This window comes from Bison bison, unplaced genomic scaffold, assembly GCF_000754665.1.
Source record: "Bison bison bison isolate TAMUID 2011002044 unplaced genomic scaffold, Bison_UMD1.0 scf7180017864317, whole genome shotgun sequence".
NCBI classification, from domain to species: domain Eukaryota; kingdom Metazoa; phylum Chordata; class Mammalia; order Artiodactyla; family Bovidae; genus Bison; species Bison bison.
This window is the reverse complement of record NW_011494889.1, coordinates 2,237,476-2,242,626: the sequence shown is the minus strand read 5'-3', so window position 1 is coordinate 2,242,626 and position 5,151 is coordinate 2,237,476. Positions and strand designations below refer to the sequence as shown.

The following is a 5,151-nucleotide window of genomic DNA, read 5'->3' as shown; positions in this document are numbered from 1 at the left end:
TAATGGAAATAAAAGCAAAAATAAACAAATGGGACCTAATTAAACTTAAAAGCTTTTGCACAATGAAAGAAACTATAAGCAAGGTGAAAAGACAGCCTTCAGAATGGAAGAAAATAATAGCAAATGAAGCAACTGACAAAGAATTAATTTCCAAAATATACAAGCAGCTCATACAGCTCAATACCAGAAAAATAAATGACCCAATCAAAAATGGGCCAAAGGGCTAAACAGACATTTCTCCAAAGAAGACATACAGATGGCTAACAAACACATGAAAAGATGCTCAACATCACTCATTGTCAGAGAAATGCAAATCAAAACCACAATGAGGTACCATCTCACACTAGTCAGAAAGGCTGCTATCAAAAAGTCTACAAACAATAAATGCTGGAGAGGATGTGGAGAAAAGGGAACCCTCTTACACTTTTGGTGGAAATGCAAACTAGTACAGCCACTATGGAGAACAGTGAGGAGATTCCTTAAAACACTGGAAATAGAACTGCCATGTGACCCAGCAATCCCACTGCTGGGCATACACACCAAGGAAACCAGAATTAAAAGAGACATGTGTACCCCAATGTTCATCGCAGCAGTGTTTACAATAGCCAGGACATGGAAGCAACCTAGATGTCTATCAGCAGACAAATGGATAGGAAAGTTGTGGTACATACACACAATGGACTATTACTTAGCTATTAAAAAGAACGCATTTGAGTTCTAATGAGGTGGATGAAACTGGAGCCTATTATACAGAGTGAAGTAAGTCAGAAAGAAAAACACCAACACAGTATATTAACGCATATATATGGAATTTAGAAAGATGGTAACGATGACCCTATGTGCAAGACAGCAAAAGAGACATGGGAATAAAGAACAGACTTTTGGACTCTGGGGGAGAAGGCAAGGGCAGGATGATTTGAGAGAATAGCATTGAAACATGTATATTATATGTGAAATAGATGACCAGTCTAAGTTTGATGCATGAAACAGGTGCACTGGGACAGCACAGAGGGATGGGGTGGGGGTTTGGGATGGGGGGACACATCTACACCTGTGGCTGATTCATGTCAACGTATGGCAAAAACCACCACAATATTGTAAACTAATTAGCCTCCAATTAAATTAATTTACAAAACCTTTTTAAATAGCCCTCCTGCCCCAGATTATTTATGTGTGTATGTATATAAGTGTGTATCCTGCCCCAGATTATTTATGTGTGTATGTATATAAGTGTGTATCCTGCCCCAGATTATTTATGTGTGTATGTATATAAGTGTGTATCCTGCCCCAGATTATTTATGTGTGTATGTATATAAGTGTGTATCCTGCCCCAGATTATTTATGTGTGTATGTATATAAGTGTGTATCCTGCCCCAGATTATTTATGTGTGTATGTATATAAGTGTGTATCCTGCCCCAGATTATTTATGTGTGTATGTATATAAGTGTGTATCCTGCCCCAGATTATTTATGTGTGTATGTATATAAGTGTGTATCCTGCCCCAGATTATTTATGTGTGTATGTATATAAGTGTGTATCCTGCCCCAGATTATTTATGTGTGTATGTATATAAGTGTGTATCCTGCCCCAGATTATTTTACGTGTGTATGTATATAAGTGCGTATCCTGCCCCAGATTATTTATGTGTGTATGTATATAAGTACGTATGTGTTTGGCTGCGTTGGGTCTTCGCTGTGGCATGCAGGATCTTTATTCCATCATGCAGGATCTTTCACTGTGGCATGGGTGCTCTGTAAGTTGTGGCTCTTTGACTTAGTTGCTCTTCGGCATCAAACCCAAAGGCCCCTGTATTAGAGAGTGGATTCTTAGCCACCAGACCACCAGCGAAGTCCCTGCTCTAATAATTTTTGAATGCATTTACTGGTGACATGTTTTGAAATGACTTTGATTATAATAGGAGCTACTCTTCATAGTCAACCAACCTGTTATTTGAAAAACATGTTAAGTCTTGTGCAAAAAACTCTTTCATCATATCATCTTACAGAAAACAATTGATATAAGCAGTAATTCCTTAAAACCACAAACTTTGAGGTTCATAATCTTTGGGAACAGGAGCAGACAATGTACTCAGGCACCATTCCTTTCCCTGGGCTTGCCCTTGAAACTGGTCATCTATGCTGTGTGATCAGATAAGGCGATCAACTAACTTTATATAACCTTTGCTAATTTAAGCTGAGATTTGTCCTACTGATAAACAAAGATATTCTGGAGTGCCTGGTGAGATGAGTCACCACCATTCCCAGCGGCCACTGGCTTATATTTGTCTGTTTTTTTTTTTTTTCCCTAGGCAGTTATTTTGTTAAATTATATATTTAAGCCAAAGAATTTCCCCTCCTTCCCTATGTGAACGTCTGACTAAAAAGGGAGCTGCTGTGATTAAAGTTTAAAAGTTGACCAGATGTAGAGACATAAAAAATAATAGAAGTTAACAGAGGCAAAGGAAGAGAAGAATGGGGAGTTATTTTTTAATGAGTACAGGGTTTCTGTCTGGACTGATAAGTGGATAGCAGTGATGGTTGTATAACATTGTGTATATACACAATGCCACTAAATTGTACAGTTAAAGATGGCTAGAATGGTAAATTTTATGTATATTTTATGACAACAAAAGAAATGAATAGGGCCTCAGAGAAATATGGGACACCATAAGCTCATCAACATACATGTACTGAAAATACCAGAAAGGGAGGAGAAGTAGGAAAAAAAATTTTTTTTAAAGCGGAAAACTACCCAAATTTGATGAAAGACAAAGAAATCTAAGCTCAATGGACTCCAAGCAGAATGAACACAAAGCAAAGAGATCCTGATCCAGGCACATCACAGTAAAAATGCTAAAAGACAAAGAGAAAACTTTGAAAGAGCAAGAGAAAAATCACACAAAAGGAGACCCCAAAGGATTAACAATTGACTCCTCATCAGAAACAATGGGGACCGGAAGGCAGTGGGATAGCATATTCCAAGTGCTGGCTGGGCAAAACACTGTTAAGCGAGAACTAGATCCCAGGGACTTACTTCCCTGGTGGTCCAGTGGTTGAGAATTTGCCCTGCAATGTGAGGGACGTGGTTTTGGTCCCTGGTCAAGGAGTTAAGATCCCACATTGCTGTTGGTCAACTATGCCTGGTGCTGCAACCACTGAGCCCATGCATCACAACTAGAGAGTTCACGCACTGAAATGGAAGGTCCTGAGTGGCGCAACTAACATCCCACGCAGCCAAATACATACCTAAATAAATGAATCAATATTAAATAAAAAAGAAGGTCCCATGCACCACACTAAGGGAACCTGTGGGTCACAGCAAAGATCAAAGACCTTTGCAACTAACACCTGGCCCAGCCAAATAAATAAATATTTAAAAAAAAAACAAAACACCAACAAACCGGATCCCACATGCAGCAGCTAAAAGTTTGCATGCCACAACTAAAAAGATTATGAATGCCACAACTAAGACCTGGCACAGCCAAATAACAAAAAGTAAATAATATTTAAAAAAAAACTATCTTTCAAAAGCGAAGACATAATGTAGAGGTTTTCAGGTAAACAAAAACTGAGAGAATTGCTGCTCAAAAAGCCACTTGCTAAGAAGTATGGAAAGAAGTGCTTTAGGCTAAGAGCAAACGATCTCAGAATGTAACTGAAGTCCACATGGAAAGATAAATAGCCCCAGTATATGTCAAATAATGATGAAAGACAGCATAAATGCTTATGTTTTCCTTGCTCCTCTTAACTAATTTTAAAAGCAATTGTGTGTGTTTGTGTGTGTGTGTGTATATATACATATTATATATATATGTAAATTGTATTATTGGGCCTATAACATATAAAAATGTAAAATATTTGACAACAGCACAGAAGATATAATGGGAGCAAAGCTGCCTTGGATTAAGGACATGACACCAGATGATAACTCAACTCCACAGAAGCAAAGGAAGAGAACTAGAAATGGTAAATAAGGAGGCTAGTATAGCAAACTTTATATGTACTTTCCTCAGTTTCTTTATAAGGCATAGAATTATATAAAGTAACAATTATAACTGTATTTTTGTAATGTATATAGATGTAACATGTTTAACAATAATAGTAGGTTGGTGCAAACATAATTGCAGTTTTGGACCATGAATTTTAAATCACTATAACTAGGCTCATTATAACACATCTTTATTACTCAAAATAGGAATCATTACAATCAACACATTTTTGCCAATGAGAAATAAGTTTGTTTACTCTTGTGGCATAAAAATCCATGCATTTTCTTCATCCCAGGGGTTGTGGAAGCGTTTTCCTTGCAAAAAGTTGTCAATATGCTTGAAGAAGTAGTGGTTGGTTGGCGAGAGGGCAGGTGAGTATGGCAGATGAGGCAAAACTTCGTAGTGCTATTGGTTCAACTTCTGAAGTGTTGATTGTTGTGATGTGAGGTCAGATTTGTTGTGGAGAAGAATTTGGCCCTTTCTGTTGACCAATGCCAGCTGCAGGTGTTGCAGTTTTCAGTATCTCATTGATTTGTTGAGCATACTTCTCAGATGTAATGGTTTCATTGGGATTCAGAAAGCTGTAGTGGATCAGACCAGCAGCAGACCACCAAACAGTGACCATGCCCTTTTTTTAGTGCAAGTTTGGCTTTGGGAAATGCTTTGGAGTTTCTTCTCAGTCCAGCCACTTAGCTGGTCATTGCTGGTTGTCGTATAAAATTCACTTTTTGTTGCATGTCACAATCTGATTGAGAAATGGTTTGTTGTGGTTGTGTAGAATAACAGAAGATGACACCTCAAAATGACAATGTTTTTAATTTGTGCTCAGCCACGAGGTACCTATTTATCAAGCTTTCTCACCTTTCTAATTTGCTTCAACTGCCAAACAACCCATTGAATGGTCAACTTTGAGTTCTTTGGCAACTTCTGGTGTAGTTTCAAGAGAATCAGCTTCAGTGATGGCTCTCAATTGGTCATTGTCAACTTCTGATGGCCAGCCACTCTGCTCCTCCTCTTCAAGGCTCTGCACTGTACATTTGTTAGCAGTTCTTGGGCCAAATGCGTTATTGAAGTTGCAAGTTGCCTCTACTGCTTTATGACCCATTTTGAATTCAAATAAGAAAATGCCTTGAATTTTCTTTTTGTCTAATATAATTTCCAT

General features: G+C 38.0%; 1 pseudogene; it reads right to left on the bottom strand.

Moving 5' to 3' along the window:
• Window positions 1-4,055: 4,055 nt before the first annotated feature.
• On the bottom strand, window positions 4,056-5,151 carry LOC104997877 (annotated as a pseudogene).